The sequence below is a fragment of the Callithrix jacchus genome, chromosome 9 (assembly GCF_049354715.1).
Source record: "Callithrix jacchus isolate 240 chromosome 9, calJac240_pri, whole genome shotgun sequence".
NCBI lineage: Eukaryota > Metazoa > Chordata > Mammalia > Primates > Cebidae > Callithrix > Callithrix jacchus.
Window position 1 is genome coordinate 91,176,044 of NC_133510.1, and position 21,176 is coordinate 91,197,219.

General features: G+C 38.1%; 1 long non-coding RNA gene across 1 annotated transcript in view; it reads right to left on the reverse strand.

Moving 5' to 3' along the window:
- The window catches only part of LOC144577639 (uncharacterized), a 38,572-nt gene that overhangs the window by 8,284 nt on the left and 9,112 nt on the right, over window positions 1-21,176 (reverse strand). Inside the window, exon 2 of the long non-coding RNA XR_013521957.1 lies at window positions 7,769-7,833. This is a non-coding gene — a long non-coding RNA (uncharacterized LOC144577639). The remainder of the gene's footprint in view (window positions 1-7,768; window positions 7,834-21,176) is intronic.

Below are 21,176 nucleotides of genomic sequence, written 5' to 3' on the forward strand. Positions count from 1 at the left end.
AATTCCTGTCCCTCTGTGGCTGCAGGACACCAGGAACTTTCTGCCTTCCCTTCTCCCTCTCAGTTCTTGTTTTCCCCTTCCAACCCCAAATTAGAGAATTCTCAAGACTCAGTCTTTGTCCTTCTTCTACGGTCCTTCAAAGGTAATTTTATATATCCCAACATTTTTAACTATAAATCTGTGCAGGTGACTCCCAAATATAAATCCAGCCCTAATCACTGTTTGAGACTCTCCACCTGGGAATCTCAACATGTCAACCTTAGTGAGTTCAAAGATAATTCCTTGTTTCCATCATGAACCTGTGCTTAACACTGTGTCCCCAGATTCTTTCAATATCATCGCCTTCTCCAAGGTCTCCCATGCTAGAAGTCTCTGTGATCTTTCAACCTCTTTCAAATTGGTTTTTCTACAGAAATACTACCTTCATAATATTTCTAATGTATGTTTGCATCCTTGTCTTCCCACAGAAGATGCCCTAAATTATATGTAATACAGATTTGAGAGACAACAGATCACCCAATTCTTGTCACTTTCCGCTCCAGCTTCTCTGACAAATTAATCTTGGGTTAAACATCAGAAAACACATCTCTGGTCACTTTCATTTTCTTGCTCACTTTTGGTAGCACCCCATTTCTTATAGATGAAAAGCTAATTATTAAAATAACTGATTATTAAACAATCGGTTAGTGTTAAGTAAAACATCAAAAACTATACTGTGCATCAATTATCTTACTAACTCTTTGATGTGATTTTTACAGTTATTTATCTGATTGTATTGATTAATACATACCTCGTCAATCAGATCATAAACTCCATGAGGTCAAGGACTTGAAATACAGGTACTGACTGAATAAATGAATGAAGCCATTTTTTAGTCATCACCACTGAAAGTATTCTTTTCTTTTTTCCCCTCTGAAATCACATAGCAATCTCTTATGTCCTTTAGCTTATTGTATACTGTATTATAATTACTTATGCCCATGTTAAATTTAGGGAATGACTGCAAACAAATTTTAGCAATGTGACTTTAATTCCTGCTAAGGAACTATACTAGAATATTTCAGGATTAACAATATATCTCATCTTCCTGCCAGCAAGATTTCCTATCCTCTATGATCTCTCTTACACATCTTTCTTAAAGTCCAGTCCCTTTTTAAAAAATCAAAATTGAATTAATAAGTGGGTGCTCTCTTCTTAGAACTTTCAAGGGAATTTGTTCAACCAAGTTTTTTTAATTCAGCATTTATCGAATAGAACAAAATAGGTTATAAAAATACCAAGGTGTGTTAGACAGGAATCTTGATTTCAATTGACTTATGGATTGGTAAAGAGAATAAAGCATGTGCTTATGTGGTTGTAATTCCAAGGTTGCATAAGAAATATGCAGCTAAATTGTGATGGGAGCTCAAGGTAGGAATCTATTGATTTCAGTTGACAGGATCCCAAAAGCCTTCATAGATCCTTTATATTTGACATGGTTTATGAAAGATGAGTAGAATTTAGGTGTCCAGGGATGAGAATAACTATGTATTCCAAGAGAAATAGCATTAACAAAAATATAAAACTCTTAAAACTCACAGGATGTATTCAAGAAACTGTAGGTGGTAGAATTTATTTGTAATGATTAATTACATTATGACTAACATTCTTTTTGAAATGTGTAAGTATAGTGCTATAAAATAATTATCTATGCAGAGTTCATTGGGTGGTTGGGTTTCTATATTGGTAAAATGACATTTTTACTATGATAACACCACGTTCCAAATACTTGTCACTGACCATTGTTTTTGTTTTTAGCAAGTCTACCCTCTGTAACAGAATAAGGCTTAGGGATTTGGTAATCTCAAATTGTATTGAGCCACAAGGGGACTGAGTTTGCAGAAATATTTAGCTCTTAGATACAAATTCGTAAGTCTGGGCATTGTAGACAACTTAAGTAATTGGAATCCCTCTAAGTCAATTTTTAGTGCAAATCTTGTTTTTAAAATAGTCTGAGAAAACTTGACTTTGGGGCTAAACATCTCTGGTTGATATTTTGTTTTGTTTTCCCTATTGGGTGAGTTGTTATTTTAGTTGATTTTGGTTTAAGTTTCTTCCCCTTGGATGTGTGCTATAAATCAGTCTTATGGCAGTTTGCATTCCGATGATGCCTTATCTTGGCTGTACAACTGTTATCTCATCTAAATCCCACAGCTGTGTCATTTCCTAACGACCACCATCCCTGCAAGACAGCTGTTGCTCTTAATTGGCAGGAATGAAACAGATGAGCATTAAGAAACTAGCCCAGATGATGTGCTACACAAAGAATTTACATTTTTTCCAAACTATTTGAAACTAAAAAAGAAATTTACACTTTTTTTCTGAACTGTTTGAAACTAGAAAAGGCAGGGCAGGAGGCTCCATCATAAATATGTTGATGGAGTATTTCTTGGTCTCCCACCCAGAATTTTACTACTGAGACTGCATAAAATAGAGCTGCCTCTTGGCCAGTCAAAACTAGAGTCCCACCCACAAAAACATTGAAAAGCAATTTTGAAATATCTCACAAAGTTTCCTGATGAGCTGACAAAGAAGAATTCTGTCATAAATCAGGGAGGCTTCTCAAAATCTACTTTTTCCATTTCACCTTCCATAGCACACAGATCGCAGCAGCTACCTCAATATCTAGTAACTTGCTACTCAAAAGTGTGGTTCACAGACCAGCAGCATTGGCATCATTTGGGAACCTGTTAAAAACATGCTCTCAAGCCCCACTTCAGAACTATGGATTCAGAATCTGTATGTTAGCAAAGTCTCTAGGTGCTTTATATGCAATTTATTTATATTTGATTTAAAAACACTGTTTCTGTCTATTAATCTCCTGCTTTAGTATACTGCATGTAAGAATCACCTGAAGGCATTGTTATAATGAAGATTCCTGGGCTGCACTCCAAAAGTTAGTAAGTCAAGTATTTGGATACCACCGGCTTCGATAACCAGAACCTCCAGTTGACCACACTTTTGATCTTAGGCCATGAAAACTAAAATCTCATTAATTCACCCTGCTCTGTTTCTTCTCAATCCATCCCTTCCCTATTTTCTTTCTATACTTTTAAATGTAACTCAATCTAGCATATCACAACTTGTATTTGTTGGTTATCAGCTTATAATTATCTCCTGATTAATCTCCCTATAACTACTCTTAACCCTGGAACTCTTTTAGATAAGTCTCTGTTAAACTTAAAACTTATCAAAAATATAGGAGCCAAAGAAAAAGTGGTAACTAATTTCTTAGAGAAGAGTAATGGAACACTTTAATTGTTCTAGCCTCCCTTCTGCTATGGCTATTGAATCGAGGTAAAAGTTAAAAGGTCAATTCAGAGTTAAGCAAGTAGGGGAGATAGAAGCAAAGAGAAATAAGAGAATGGTGATTAACACACCCTTGAGTCTATGACAAAAAGTGTAAATATATGCACAGAGGTAATGTGGTTTCAGAAGAAAGACCACTGGACTTGGAGTCATGGGATGTAAACTGAAATTCTTTGTCCAATCCTGACAACCACCATGGCTATTAGTATATATTCACCTCTTTTGACTTCAAGTTCTTGTCTATAAAATGCAAATATATATATATATACTACCTTTCTCACAAGGCATTTGATGAAACAAAATTCTAAATAAAATATTAACTGCATAAACATTTGCTGAACAAATTAAGCTGGTGCTATAGAGAAGAAGGAATGAATAAACCATAGTCCTACTTTCAGGGAGCTCACTGTCTAGTAATGGATACAAATACACAGACAACAATTAATGTTGCATTTAAAGTACTTGTAAAATGCTAAGAGAACCCTAAAGAATGAACCAATTATTTAAAAGGAGGAAGGGATACTCATGACAAATTGGCAAGTTAGCTTTTAGGTATCACGTTTATATTCTCTGTACAATTTTCATATGAGGGTTAATCCAGCTGGAATGATGATGATAAACAATGTTTATAATTAGTACCACAAAGATTGTTATGGTATTTAGTTTTTTTAAAAAATGTGTCCTAATAAGCAGGAAGTGCTACAATCTGACAAGAGAAGAATAAGACAAAATCAGAGTGCCTAGGAGGTATTATCCCATTCCATAGCACTCAGAGATGTGTATATTATTAAATATTTAGTTTAGCATTCACTCTAGCTTTATTCCAAAGTAAGAAAATACTAAGCTGTTCATTAGAATATAAATTCTCATTATAAGCAAAGGGAATATCTATATTGTTCACTGCTAAATGTTACCTGATAGATCAATGGAGCTGAATAGCATTTGTCAAGTGACTGAATGAAGTATTAAGTAAGGTCTGCATGGAGCTAATAATTGGCTAGTTACATATGCATACATGTTGCTGTCTATGTGAACAGCATATTTGAAGCCAATAAATGGCATTCTAAGTTTAAAATATGGAATGACTTTTACAAATTGTGAACATTTCCAAATATAATTTGTACCTAAAACAATGACTCTTCATGTAGCTATTATTTAAAAGTAAAGGCAGCCGGAACTTTAGGCTCCCTTGCTAAAGGTATTTAGTTAGCCATTGTGTATTTAATTGCCTTAATGTACATCTCCTTCAATTTTTTTTTTCCAGAAGTACTGGTAATACATCGAGTTAAGTAACATTTCAAAGATGGATTTCTGTGACTTTTCAGCTTAACACATTCTCTAAGTAATCATTTTTTCTTTTAATATATTGCATTATATAACTTCCAGAGACATCTCTTGTCTACAGAACGAAGGTGTTGGACAAGATGATGATAGAGACATTTTTCTCCAGCTCTAATATTCTATGAATCCTGTAGCCTCCTCTACTTTTAAAGAAATTATATTATTAAAAGGCTTTGGAGAGCAAATAACTTAAGTAGACAGTACAGTAATTATGCAATTGTTTTCTCTTAATTTTATGTAGCAATTTCATTTTAAAAAAATAAGAAATTACAAAACAGTTTTTCTTTAAAAGTAAAAGATATAATGATTATTTTGGTTGAGAGAGATCATTGCATATAATGGCAAAAATAAAATATAAATGAGAATACCTATAATCAGTATCACAGATGCTCCCCTTTATTTACTATTAAAAAGAAACTTCTCTTTCAATCCCAATTTAAAAAATACTTTACTTCATATGACTTCTCACAACTTGACTGTTCTCAAAAGCCCAAGGATACATATGTAAGGAAATTGTCATAAAAGGCAGTTATTATTTCTTCTTTTCAGAAACAATTAACCTAGAAATCTTGTTACAAGAGATTTTCAGAAAAAAGTCAAATAACCACAATAATACCCCGACACACACACAAATACATACACACATTCAAAATAGCTAATGAAAAATAATATTTCTAAAAATCTTCTACATGAACTCAGTAGATAAATTATTTTCCATATATATATATATATATATATATATATATGTGGAAAAAATATATATGGAAAAATAATTTAGGGCAAGAGAGTAGGCCCCAGTCCTCAGCAAAGTTCTTACATCTGAGGTAGCAAGCATAGAATGTGGTTGACTTTCCGCAAAGATGGCCACCAACAACTGCTCCCATTCCCGTCCAGTACATTTCCCTCTCCCCATGAATCTGGATTAACCATGTGTGACTTGATTAATTTGAACAGAATGGGAGAAAAGTGGCAGTTCTGGCCTTAAGAGGCCTAGCAGTGTCCACGTTTACCCTCCTCTTGGATCCTGAGTCACCTCATAAGAAGTCAATCATCCTACTAGCAAGAAAGACTACATGGAGAGGGAGCCCTGAGGATTTGAGGATAAGAGGACCACTTAAACCCCAGACTTTTTGTTAACACCAACTGAAGCCACATTGGATCTTCCAGCCCCACCAGAACCACCCCAGCCAAATCACAGAATGGAGGAGCTGCCCCACCAAGCCCTGCTCAAATAGCAGAATCACAAGCAAATAACTGAAATGCCGCATTCCTAAAATAACAAATACAAAAACTGAATCAGTAGATAACTAAATTAGCATATATTTCAATTGCTTGTTCAATTAAATATATTGAACCAATATATCCCAATTCTTGGGCTATTGGCTGGGAACACAGGATGGAACAGAATGCCTGCTTTCAAAGGTCTCATCATACCATGGTAGTGGCACTCACATAAACAAATCTCTGGCAGGGAGTGTGACAGGAGCTGCATCAGAGGCACACACGGTTCTGTGGGAGGGTGTGGACCCAACTTTCCCTCCTAAAAGTTGATCTGGGGCATGGTCCAGGGAAGAGGAGGTGACACTTCAGCCATATTTTAAAATCTGAGTAGGAGTTTTCCAAGCCAGGATGTGTGGCTGAGAAAGAGGAACATTCCAGAAAATCAGATTTCATCTGTACAAAAATGTCAGCCCCTTCTTACAGCCTCAACTACATGTTGAACATCACCTGCTAAGAGTTTTATCTTTTACCTAAGTCAGACAGATAGGAGAAAGAGGAATTTTTTGTAGTAAAAATGTTTGTTGTTTACCCATTTTGCCTCCAACTTCGTAACCTGTAAGTGGCTGAGAGAAAGGAATTCATGTGACAAGCATAGAAACTGCTAAAAACAAGAACATATGTGTTCGCTCTTTCTCTCTCTCATCTTGCTATAGACAAATGCTAAACAAAGAAGCTTGTTTTCTTTATGTTTGTTCAAAAGCAGTTCTCAAGGTTCTTAATGAGAGATCTAGAATCATTTTGCTGCTTTTTATGGAAGGAAAAAAGGAGAAATTTTTTATTGGCATTTGTGATGTTAAAGGTCAAACACATAAAACAATTTCTAAACATTTATTTATAGCTTATATTCAGTACAAGGTGAGCTGGCAGATGAGGAAAACTAGAACTGGGTAAGCTAGTTGATCTCATAGGTGGCTGGAATGTTTATAGACATTTGTTTCCACTTACGTATTAAATCTTAGTGGATTTGCAACTACAAAGTTCAAGTTTTTAAAGACATCTGCAATCTAGAAGCTACTAAAAAATGTAGGTATCAGAACCCAAACTTGGGTATGAGTATGTTTTTTCTCTTCTCTTCATGCCATACCATGCCTACTTCCTTTTTTCTTGGAGTTGAGACATGAGGATCATGTGAGGTTAGAAAATGCCTCAACCTGCCATATGCTACTTGGATTAGAGCCGTGGCTCTTGAAGGGAGCACACAGTTTGAGGTCTCACACTGAACACTTTATACACATCACCTCATATCAGACTCAAAAACTCTCTTGGTTAGGTATGAGTATCCCCATTGTACAGATAAAGAAACAAACAGTAGGAAAGATGATTCTAAATGTTTCCCAGAGATGCTGATCATCACATCTGCCTGATTCCATATTACATGCTTTTACACTCATGCCACAGTTTCTCCCTAAGGTCTTGTGAGATTCATTTTACTCCTAGAATACAGGTTAAATCACTGCACTCAAAAAAAAGAGAAATATTTTTAACAAAGTTAGAAACGTTGACATAAAAGAATGTGGAACATTTGACCTGTGCTTTAAGATAACTAGAGTATGTGATGAAAATAATCAAAAGCATACAATATAGAAGAGGTAAGGAATCAGGTAGAAATAGCATGACTTTGGGACCTTGTAGAACTGTGTTTGAATCCCAGTTTGGGCTCTTGCTATTTTGCGACCTTGAGCAATTTATTCAGGTTCTCTGAACTACAGTTTCCTGAGTTATAAAACAAAAATATTAATACTTGCTACATCCCCCAGGTTATGAAGAGTGCTAAATCGTGTAATTTGTGTAAAAGCACCTAGCACAGCAGTGCCTCATTTGCAGTAGTCAGAAATGGCAGCTTCTTTCCTTTGCTACAGAAACCTGGAAAAGAAAGAATAAAATCGTTAAATATCACCTGCAAGCAGAGACCTCTGGTTTGAAAGATAGGAAAGCAATGAAAACTCAGGAACTCTTTTCTGCAGCCATCAAAATATTTTCCAGCAATGGCTGAAGAAGGAGTTTGATCTCAGTTTTACTAAGACCATATTTGGAACATCACGTTGAAGGCAATAAGCGAGTGTGTTAATGGATAAGGGAGGGAGATGGGTGAGACTGGTTCAAGCGAGAAGACTGAGAGGAACACCGAGGTCTGGTCAAAACTCTGGGCAGAAAAAAGAAAAATGTGCAAGTTAAAACAGCACATTTCCCTCATCAGCCAGAGTGGGGATCAGCTGTGTCATTGATACCACCCAGCAGGGCCAAGCAGCTGCCCAGTTCCCAGACAAGCCATCAGTCAGTTGATTAGAAAACAAATATTCATTAGGTATCTGCTATGGGTCAGGCTGTGTGTGGGCACTGAGGAATCCTGATGAGCAAACCAGGTTAAATACACCTGTGATGATATGTATTTCTGTTCACTGAGTAAGTGGAGGTGAGTCATGAGAAGCTGGGTAACCTATGACATTGATCCCTGAAATATGACATTCTCCCTGCAATTTCTTGCACACAAGCTAGAATGAAGAAAATACTTTAAGAGATAACAGATTTTGAGCACTTATTGTGTGTCAGGCATTATAATCAGTGCTTTATATCTACTCTCCTATTTAATTCCCCCAAGCCTGTCAGGTAGATGCTATTATTTCCCATTTTATAGATGCTTAGAGATACGCAGTGACTTGCTAAAGCCTCAAGATATTATAGTCCTGGAACTAAGACTGATCTCAGAAATACACAACTCCAGAGCCTGAACTCATGGTGGAGGACCTAACACTGGCTTCAACACTCTGATCAGATTTTTCTACTTTAATTGCATCTGTTCCCCATAAAGAATTCCTTATCTTTTTACTCAGAAATCAAGAGTTAGCTATACTTCTTGCTTAACATGTTGGCCAGTGACCATATGGTATAGCAGAATCTGTGCTCTTTCTCTCAAGTTAATTTATGAAAGTCTTTTGGCAAGGTCAGCATGCCTTTTGAATGTACAAACTGCTCTTTTGCTACGCATTTGTAAATTATTCTAGTTATCTTTAGAATACTTAAAATTACTCTCTGGTGTTTATATAATCAGCAAGAGATAATCAGATGATCTCTCTTTTTTTTAACAATGAGCCACTTCCTGTTCATTATACTTATGTTTATTTATGGCATAAAACCCATTTTCTCTGTAGAAGGTCACCTGTGGTTTGATGTGGAGCATTTCTTTCCTCCTATTTAAACGACTTTACCAGTTTTTGGCATTTGTATGACTGTTGATTAATTATGGCCCTGTCTCAATCATTTTAGAGAAAAGAATAGCCTATGCTATGGTTCCTTTTACCCGCAAGTGGGTTATTCATAGCTGCAAAAATGCAAAACTTTTTAAATTCTTGCATATTCAGAGGCTTCTAACAGATAATCCATACCTATGCTATGTACACCCACCCATCTCAGAGGAAAGCCAAATGTTTAAAGACAGAAGCCACCTGACACAAGAGACCCAAACAGTTAATGGTCTTGAGTCACATATAAAATTTGCAGTTCCACTTCTTTGGGGACCAGAGCCTTCTGAAATACCGGTCCAAATGCCCCCAGGCTGCCTCCTAACCTTCATGTACTAAACTTGTTGACTATTCCACAGGAAAAGCAATTACTTCCTTTATTAAGCGAAACAAAGAGACCATGCCTTTCATTCTACTTGCACCTAATATAAGAAGTTGAAAAACTGCAGACACCTTCTATTCCAATGTGAAAGAGCTTATCGCCCACTGCATAAGATTTTGCTGAGGTGTGATGCCCTGTATCTGTTTCTTTCTCCGTAAGAAGAGCACCTTGAGTTAGTTTGTTTTTTTCAAGTATAAGATGCTTCCTAATTCAGCCAATGTGCTTCAAGAGGGAACTGATCTCTCTCTGCTTTGGTGATGGACCTTGAATGGCTTCAGCTAAACAAGACAGCCTATTCCCATGTTCATAGTGATTAAGTTAGATATGGAACTGGTACCCAATGCAGAGCAATAATAAGTAAGGAAATAATTAGATGGAGACCACTAAAAAGAAGATCCCTTGCTCTTCCATTGACATACTCTTTAAATGTGCATATATAGGGCCTCCAGAAGCATTGACAGCCATCCTACATTGAAAGAACCCAGCTATCCCTCAATATAATTTGCCTTAGAGTCACATAACCTTTGTTATTTTAGCAGTTCAAGTCGTGTTTCCTGTTATTTGCAACCAGAAGATTCCCAAGAATACGTCTATCACCTTGACCACGATTACACAGTAACCGTGCAATCATAGTATGTTATGGAACTTCTTTGTGCACTTTCTTCATTTAGTACCCCTCCTATAGCCATAACTTTTTGCTTACTCTTTCCTGAGTTCCATAAGCAAATATAATGAATTATACCCAGAAGTTTATTAGGGAAGTTTAGAATTTTCAGTATGCTAAAAACATCATCTTGTTTTTTTTTATTGTCTTCATGTAGTTGGTTTCAGGATGATTATATTCATATTTCAAGGCTCTCTATAAACCTGCCAGTATTAAGTAGAGATCTTGTCAGCTTCTAGGCAGAAGTAGAGAGAAAGAATGGCTTCCTGATTTTTGCTCTTCCTTTCTAGTTCTGCACCCCTTTTTGTCTATTCTCAGAAATATCAGCTTTGCATACACTTCTGCCAATGAGACTATCCTAATCTGAAATTATAGGGTCCTCTCTTTTTTATGTTTTCCTTATTTTCAGAGCCAGGACCTGGAGGGGACTGGTAAGGACCAGCCAGGGCATCTACTCCACACTTGCTTCCCAGATTGCTTTGAGGTAGCAACGCAACTTTTTTATTATCTAACTCTAGAAAATTTCACAGGCTTCGTTCTCAGGAATAATTTCTACATTGCCAACTACTTTATGTCCTTTTCTCCTATTAAAAAAAGTTCCTTCTCTCTCAGTTGAATGAACTTTCACTTTTTTCATTTTTTAATCACCCTTATCGGTGTCATTTTATCACCTTTCACGATGTGATCATTGGATGTGTCTATCCACTACCATGACTCTAAGCTTTTTCACCATGACTTTTCTCAGGGATTTCAAGTTTAAGTTAACTCCTGGTCCTGTTTCACACTGATGCTTTTGTAGAACTTTAGGACCTCAGACTGTTGAGAGAGATAATAAGGATTGTAGTTAGAGCACAGCAAAAACTGAGTTTTTGGTTTTTGTATTTTTATTGTGTGGTTTTTTTTGTTTTTTTTGAGATGGAGTCATTCCATCACCAGGCTGAAGTGCAGTGGTGCCATCTTGGCTCACTGCAACTCCTCCAGGTTCAAGCGATTCTCCTACCTCCCAAGTAGCTGGGATTATAGGCGCATGCCACCATGCTCAGCTAATTTTTGTATTTTTAGTAGAGACATTTTTAGTATTTTTGTATTTTTAGTAGAGACAGGGTTTCACCATACTGGCCAGGCTTATCTCGAACTCCTCATGATCCGCCCGCCTCGGCCTCCCAAAGTGCTGGAATTCCAGGCATGAGCCACCACACCCAGTCAAGATTGAGTTTGATGCCGGGAAAATAAATACACACATGCTACCGTCTTCATATAACTCAACTAAGTGGCTTTGATGGCAGTGGCCTTCGCAATTTTTACATAGTTGACCTTTGACAGTTTACTTTTCCTCTTAAAAATAGGGTGGTGGGAGGGCAGAGATAATCAACAATCATGTTTGCTCTTATAACATTCTCAGGATCCTAGCCATATGTAATTTAACAAAGAATCATAGAAATGTCTTGCTGAACTACAGAGACATGGCATCTGAAGGTGGGGGTTGGGAGGGACAGCACAGAGAAACTGCCACTCAAGACAAATTTCGTACAAGACAGGTCAAATGACACACACTCCAGAAATACTTACTTAACAAAGAAAAGTTTTTGAGCATCAGCAGATGGCCCATGTCTTTTTTAGAGATATTCTCAAATACCATATATCACATTGTAGTAAGAAATGTAGTTGTCTTGATGGCAGGATACCTTCTAGGGAAAGAATTCTCTCCTGGTTGATGTACTTAATAGGAAACCAAATAAAAATAATTCCACTCACACTTCATAGCTTGGGAAGGCTTTTAATGATAACCAGTCTCTCCCAGAAATAGCTCAAGACCCACTGTCATGTTTCCAAATTACTCCTTACTTTTATTTTATGTCACTCATTTGTTCAATGTTTGTGCCCCCAGCGAGCACGTAAGCCCAGTGAATACGGTCATCACTACATTTCCTAGTCAGTCTGCCATGCCCAGTGCTGCATTCACAATGGCTAACCATAGTACCTGGCTCACAGAGGATGCCTAATCTTCATTTGAAAGAGGAACAGGTGAAAGGAAGGAAGAAAAGGAGGAATGAAGGGGAAGGATTGGTTTATGGCTTGGTGTATTAGCTATTTGTTGCTAAATACCCCCAAAACACACCACTTTAAACAGCACACATCTATATAGTTTCTATGAGTTACAAATCTAGATGTGGTTTAACTAGGTTTTCCAGCTCAAGAGAATGTCTCACAAAGTATCGGTCAGGGCCATGTCATCTCAAGATTCAGCTGGGGCAGGATACACTTCCAAGGTCACTCAGTAGTTGTTGGCAGCATCCAATTACTTGAAGCTTGTTTAACTATGAGCCTCAGTGACTTGTTGGCTGTTGACCAAAGGCTTCTCACCATCACATCCTGGCCACATGGACAACTCAGTGCAACTCACGACATGGCAGCTGGGTTCATCAGAGTGAGTGAGATACCCAGAGAGTACAAGATAGATGAAAGTCATAATTTTTCATAACCTAATCTCAGAAGTGATAATCCCATCACTCTTGCTATAGTCTATTTGTTAAAAGCCTGCTATTAGGTCCAGCCTATACTCAAGGGGAGGAGATTGAGAATACACGGAGCATGAATGCCAAGACATGGAAAAAATTGGGGGGCCATCTAAGAAAGGCAGCTTAGCACACATAAGCATGCAATCAAAACAAGAGGAGTTGATTAAAAGAGTCACCTGTTAATAGAATTGGGCTAAAATAAACTATTGTTATCTTTCTCCACAATAGGGAAAACTACTTTCAATATGGCCATAATAATAAATCGATTTGGAAAATGTATTTTAAATAAATTATTGCATATTCAAATGCCACCTGATATACCAGTATCCTTTGGATGTGATTTTAACAAATGAGACTTATATTCTTAGATAAGCCTCTTCTATTTTGTCCAAAAAATTGAAATCATCAGACTTTGCAACTGAAGGAAATCTGGAAAGAAAATACCTACTCCAGTAGGAAGCAAGCATGCTACATTCTCCATATTTCTCCTGTCCCACAGGACATGCTGTGTGGGCTGTAAGAGAAAAACATGTAAACTTAGGCTAAGTCCTGAACAAAACAAGGAAAGTATTTGTGGGTGGCTCAAAATGGGTGAGTTTGTTTCCATGAATGGCTAGGTGTGCCACAGTCTTGACCAGCAAGTACATGCTAAGGGATCCATCTATAGCTCTGTAAGTCTAATTCTTGCATTCTAAATAAGAAACCAGGATATTATCATATACACTCTAGTCTTAAAACCTTTTAAAATCATTGTTCCTTTTGATCCTCTCTGGTATCAGTTATATATTTGGATGGGGCTAAAACAAGCAGTTCTATAGAAGTCTGTAAAGCTTTCTGATGGTGCACCTCTTTAATTATTAAGCTACTTCAGAGGTCATAAGCCAGAGAGAAAAGAATTAGAGCTGATTACTGTGTGTCCCTGCGGCCCTGAAAATCCTCTGGCTGCTGTAGAGGTGCTTGCAGCATTCTAAAAGCTTTAACATAATCCAACCATCCTCCCAAATTCCAAGTTGCTTTTATCCAGTCACATTCAGATGTCAGTCTATAATCCTATGTCACTGCAAAGAGAAAAGGCATGATCTGCGATCTGCTTTTTAAAGCTCAAACAAAACCTCTAACCTGGTAATACATGTAGAGCGTAAGGATTATGAACTGCCAGAAAGCAAAATCCAACACGCCAAGTAAGCTCTCATGATTTTCACAAACACATTCTGTTTACAAAGGCTAAATTGTATCCGAATAGTTAATGCCACACTATCCATGAGACTTCATCATGGTATGTACCACAGCAAAGAAAACATTATTATTTTACTAACAGCTTTGATTTTTAAGGGTTTGTCTTATCCATGATTATTGCTCTATGCAACAACATGAATTCACTGAACATCCTTTTATATATACTCTGCACTCAGAGGAGCAATTTCATGGATAAATCACAAGGTGACAGCCAAACCATTAAGTTAATGACTCAGGGTGAAGTTCCTACAGGGTGAAAACATCTGTAAACAGCTGGGCAACAGCAGTGCCATCAGCCTTCCAGATGAGAAGTACCATTTTCAAGAAGTGATTTGAGCAGAGTCTATTCTATGGAAAACAATCTTTCAGGTACTAAGGTTCTCTGCACTTAAACTTAAGTGCTAGAAATCTATTTCCAATGAAGTATGCACTTATTGTCTTCTTCTGTTTTTTCTCTCATACCAAAGACCCAGGGTGTATTAAAAATAAATTTTAAAAAACATAAAGGACTCCTTGATTACATTAAGTAATGAACATTTAAATTTTGAGTCCCAAAATAATATTTTAGAAGGAGGCCTGTCCACCACTCTCTAACTTCATTCTTTCCCCTATTTCATAATTTCTCCTATCCACCCTATGCAAATTATCCTTGTCTTGGATTCAAAAAACTGACCATCCATAGGCACACAAACCAAGTCAGGAAAACTCATGTAGTATACCATGGCTAAAGTAATCTATAGCTATTTAGGAATTATTGCCAAGTAAAATCTTAAGTGTAGAAAATTGGATAGGATTTATTCACAATTTCTAAGTCTCAGTTTGTTGATCCATAAATGGGAACAGTAACACTAACCTTTTACAGCTGTTAAGATAAGTTAATAACAACTTTGAAGCTGGGTGCAGTGGCTCATACCTGTAATCCCAGCACCTTGGGATGCCAAGGTGAGTGGATCACCTGAGGTCAGGAGTTTGAGATCAGCCTGGCCAACATGGTGAAACCCCATCTCTACTGAAAATACAAAAATTAGCCAGGTGTGGTCACAGGTGCCTGTAACCTCAGCCACTCGGGAGGTTGAGGCAGAGGTTGCAGTGAGCCAAGATTGTAGCACTGCACTCCAGCCTGGGCAGCAGAGTGAGACTCCATCTCAGAAGAAGAAGAAGAAAGAAGAAAGAAAAAGGAAAAAGGAAGAAAGAGGAGGAGGAAGAGAAGAAGAGCAACAACAACAATAACTCTGTACAGCACATGACACTCAGTTATCTCCTTCCTCTCTCCATACCCACACTACAAAACAAAATGGCAGACTCACAGGCACTGCTATCAGGCACTGCTGAATAGAATCTTTGTGCTGTCGCTTACTAGCTTGGCAGACTTGAACATTTATTTAACCTCTCTGGACTTTGATATTTTAATTATAGTGGTGGAAAACTATTTTTACCCAGTTCGGTTTAGGGGAAAATCAGAGTTCAAGCAAGTAAGAAACTTACCCTCTGACTGCCACGTAGAAGATGTTCAATGAAAGCAGCCCCTCTTTATTACCACATGGTTGGTATAGAAATTCTGAAGTCATAGAGGCAGCACTTCAGCTGTCCCCAACATTATTTCATTCTTTTTTGTTCACATGACACTCAGCAGTTCAGGGAAACTAACAGAATGAGCATGCCTGAACATATACCTCAGCATGGGTCAAAGAAATGTGTGAAACCTCTAAATCTGAGAGCATCATACCTGGGATGACAAAGTGCAGATAGTAAAGGCTTTTCAGACAGCAGTGATGCATGCTCTTCACCATTAAAGGAATATGTTTTGATGCTTCTATTTGTTTCAGCATCCCACAAATAATTACTGACAACTTATTATGTACTCAGCATTATACTATAGGTTGTTTTTGTTTCTGTTTTTTGCTTTAAGAGACAGGGCCTTGCTATGTCACTTAGGCTGGAGTACAGTGTGTGATCATAGCTCACTGCAGCCTCAAAATCCTGAGCTCAAAGGATCCTCCTGCCTCAGCCTCCTGAGTAGCTAGGATTATAGGCAGCATCACTCCTATGTGTTCTTCTCAAGAAAAGGTGACACTGGCATCTGTATCAAAGCAGATCTCTCTCTTTCACTCTAGCAAGCAATCATGGCTGTGGCAAGGTAATTATAGAATACTCATGGCACATCCTGGTTGGAATTATTTTGAAACAATTACTTTTAGCTACAAATGCCCAAATATTAGCTCCATGCCTCAGCCTGAGTGCCTCAATGCTCAACAGATATGACATTCTTAACATGTCTAAATAGACATAGATGACACTCATATAATTCTTATGTTTAACATAGAATGACCTTTCATTCTCATGTTATTCTTATGTCATGACATAGATATGACATGTCTAAATGCACAATAGATATGACATCCTTAACGTATCAAAAAAGCTTAGAGAACACCCTGGAGTCTGCCTGCATTGCCAAGGGAGTAAGACAAGCTCAAATATTAGAATATTCTGTCTACTTAGCAACAGTGGGAAAAGAATAGAGAATCTTGGGCTAGTATAATATAATTAAGGTCTCTGAGTTACTATTCAAAGCCCTTAAATTTTACAAATGGATTTCAAAATGGTGCTCTTTAGAATTCCAAAGTGTTCATGAAAAGGGTTCTGAGGCCCACTCAAGGCTCCCAAATGTGTGCTAGCATATCTTACATCTTGGTTTCCTCATGTGAGGGATGGGAATAATAAGCTTGTTATAACAATCAAAATGAATGCTCTTTATAATTAATCCAGTCCAATAAAACCACACAATTGTATTGCTCTTGTAATTATCCATTGACACAGAAAGAAAACTGCTAGAACCAGTTGTACAACTCAAGCACAGAGCCTTGAATGCCAGACTTAAGGAGTTAGCTCTTGTTCAATCAGTAAATGGTAGTTTTTTGCTTTGTTTTATTTTTAGCAGAGTATTGTATTCTTTTGGCTGAGATTTTAGAAAGATTAGCAATAGGGCAGAAACAGGAATGGTGGGAATAGAGGGGTATGGAGGCTGAGAGATTAGGAATAAGGCCTTTAAAAAAATATTGTTTTAACATCTCTAGAGAAGCCAACCCCTAATGTAGCTTGTGACTGTGATACTTCGATATATGCCAAATTCACATGCAACTTACTGAGCCACTTCATTAGTATCCCCACATGCCATAGCCCTCATTAATCAGAAATGAACTTCAGCCTCGGTGCCAGTGACCAAATGGCCAACAGAAGGGGCAGAGTAACTGTGGTGAGGGTGGGCAGCTACCTGGAGGTGCAGCACAACTGCCGAGAAGCGACAGCCGTGCCATCCAACCTGGTGTGCTGCAAGCAGAAAAGGAACAGCATCTTTGGAGCAAATGAAGCTTGCAGACTGTGAGGAGAACAGGCAGTGACACAAGCAGGAGGCACAACAAGGGACAGCAGAGAGTCACTTAAGGGCTGGGTGTCCAGCAGGGAGGAAGCGGAGGGCAGAGTGTGTTTTGGTCTTCTCAGTGACACTTATCCACATGGATGGGCACACCATCTGGGGCAGCATTTTTTTTTATGGTGGTGGCATTTTGTTCTTTTTGCTTTTTTAAATATAAGAAGCAAAGATCCATATACGGTATAGATACAGATATAGACATAGAAACACACATACATATCACAAATTTAAAGATCCATATACGGTATAGACACAGATATAGACATAGAAACACACATACATATCACAAATTTTACCATTCAAAAACACAACTTTCATCCCTCCACTGAGCCCTGCAAAGAGTTTTCTCGAATTTCTAGCTGATTCCTTTCCCAAGGAATCATCTGCTTTCATAATTTGGTGGAACATTTTCAGATCACAATGTATCCTTTTGTTTTAAGGACCACTTCATTACTGATATCAATGAGGCGGCATGTTTTCACTTTCTGTGCTTGAAAGAAGCTGAATTTTTAATCAAGAAAAAAATGGAAAAGCAGGACACCTTTAAAATACAGAATTCCTTTCCTGCTTAGTTTCTGACATTTCCTCACCCACCTTTGGAACTGTTCTTTGCGTGGGTGGGTGGGGGTGGGCAGGAGACTTAGCAATGACCAGGTTTGTAAAAACCAAATAAATATGTGCTCCTGTTGAATCAGAAAATCAAAATGGCATTTTTTACACTCTTCTGCTCACTTATGCTGAAATACTGTACCAGCCTTATGCCAATCTTTGGCAGATAGACATGACATTTCCTTTGCCACACAGACTGTAGTGACTCTGCCAAATTATCTAAGGTTTTTAGTAGTATCAGAACATTCAACACATCATTTCCCTGGCCTTTATTATGTGGTAGTAACTTTGAATATTCATAAAATATTTATGTTACTGTATATGTTTTCTAGGTCTATAGATTTATCAATAGAAAGATACCAGAAAAAAATCTCCAGTGCCTCATTTCTTTAGAGAAATGTCTCTCTTTAAAAATCAAATAACAAATGAAAGCAAACCTTGGTAGAATAATCTAATTACACTGTCTTAATCCATTTGTGTGCTATAAAAAATACCATAAGCTGGGTGGCTTGTAAAGAACAAAAATTTGTTTCTCACAGTTCTGGAGACTGAAAAGTCTCAGATCAAGATGATGGCAAGTTTGGTGTCTGATGGAGGTCCATATCCCCATAAATAGCAACTTCTCCTTTTGTCTTCACAGGCTGAAAGAGATGAAGTCGCTCTCTGGGGTCTGTCTTAGAAGAACATTAATCTTAATCCTGAAGGCTCTGCCATTATGATCTAATCACCCTCAAAGGCCCTACCTTCTAATGCCATCATTTTAGGGGGTAAGATTTCAATATATTAATTTCAGGAAAAACACAGCCCCTCAGATCATAAAACGTATATAATCCAGATGTCTCCCTTGTCAGTCCTGAGTGACCTTAGGAACATGGTTAATGCCTTTATGTTTGACCAACCGTGATGGTTACTGATTTATCTTGACTATTTGATCAAGTCCTTGGTTTTGCCTCACAGGACATGCTCACAAATTTACCAGGAAACTGTTTTAGTCAGTGATATCAAAACCTGCTTTTCAGCCTTCTAATCATTTGTCATGATGAGATAGAAACCAAAAACCTAAATTCTAATTATCCGTTTTTCAAAAATATTTTGAAGATGCTCCATTTCAGTCTCAGGGGCAACTCTGTTATCATCATCACTGTTACCATGAACAATGATAATAACTGTGCACCTGCTACCACTCTGAAGAAGCAAATGTATTTGTTGATAGCTTCGTTTCTCTTGGGCTATTCATTCATTAATTTATTTAACAAATAAGCATTGATTGAATCAAAGTTGTGTACCAGGCATTGTTGTAAATGCTAGGGGTACAGAGACTAATAAGTTGCCATACTTCCCTTGAGTTGCTTATAGTGTAGGGAGAAAGATATCAAGGAAATCTATGAAAATGTATACCATAGGCCAGGCGCGGTGGCTCACGCCTGTAATCCCAGCACTTTGGGAGGCCGAGGCAGGTGGATCACAAGGTCAAGAGATCGAGACCATCCTGGTCAACATGGTGAAACCCCATCTCTACTAAAAATATAAAAAGTTAGCTGGGCACGGTGGCACGTGCCTGTAATCCCAGCTACTCAGGAGGCTGAGGCAGGAGAATTGCCTGAACCCAGGAGGCGGAGGTTGTGGTGAGCCGAGATTACGCCATTGCACTCCAGTCTGGGTAACAAGAGCGAAACTCCGTCTCAAAAAAAAAAAAAAGAAAAAGAAAATGTATACCATAAATCAATAATATAAAACATATAAATCCAAAGTGCTCCATTTAGACAGACGGCGTATGTAGCTGTCTATAACTGCTAGGAAGCCTTGACAGCCTCATATTCCAGGTGGGACTTAAAGGATGCATAAGGCAACAGAACCTCTATTCTTTCATTCAACAAGTTTTTATTCAGTGCCTACCACATTCCAGGAGCTGTGCTAAACACCAGGGTTCTGCAGTGAAAAAATGAAAACTTTCTGCTTTTATGAAACTTCTGTTATACAGGGAGGAGACTAATTTAAAACAATAACTAAATAGGTCAAATAAATGGTTTTTCAGATGATTATAAATATTATGTTTATGAAGATTTTAAGAAATGAAGAGAAGGGGTCAAGACTGTCAGGCAGGGGTTGAGCATGGTGGCTCATGCCTAGAATCCCAGCACTTTTGGAGGCTAAGGCAGGAGGATTGCTTGAGGTCAGGAGTATGAGACCAACCTGGGCAACACAGTGATACCCCCATCTCTACAAAACTAATTTAAACAGCAGTCAGGCATGGTGGTACACCTGTAGTCCTAGCTACTTGGGAGGCTGAAGCAGGAAGATCATTGGAACTCATGCATTCAAGGCTGCAGGAGCTGTGATCGCACCACTGCACTCCAGCCTGAGTGACAGAGCAAGACCCTGTCTCAAAAAAGAAATGTGTGTCAGGCAGGGGTGAAAGAGGTTGCAGTTTTAAATATGGTAGCCAAAGAAGCCTTTTCTGAGATAATGACATCTGAGCAGAATCCCAAAGGAAGTAAAGGAACAATTCATGCAGGTATCGAGGAAAAGAACCTTCAAAGCAGAGAACATTATGTGCAAAATCCCTGAGGCTGGGACATGGCTCTCATTTTTGAGAAACAGCAAGGAAGCCAGCATGGCTCACGCAGTGTGAAAGGAGATCATGGGGCTTATACTGAAAGTTGAGTAGGACACCTTGGAATTTACTCTAAGGACTCAAGCTTTCACTCTGGATTCTTTAGGAAACCGGTGGAAGCTTGGAGTAGAGTGGAGTCCATGTGCTTTCCATATTGAAGGTATTGAGAATAGACTACCAAGGAGCAAGGGTGGAAGTGAGGGGCCCAGTCAGGAGGCTACTGAAATAATGCAGGCTGGAGATGAGCCTTGCTTCAGGAAGGCAGCAGTGAAGGCAGTGAGACTTGGCCAGCTTCTATATATGTTTTGAAGGTAGAACATACAGAATTGTTGATAGAGAGGAGGAGGGCTACGAGAATAAGAGATTCAGACATGTCTTCAGTGGTTTTAGCCAGAACTAGAAGGATGGAATTGCCTCTTTTAGAGCCCACTCAATTATAAGAGTGAGAGAAAATTTTGTGAGAAAAATATCTATGTGTTAGGGTCTGCACAGAGAAAAGAGGGTAACTCAACA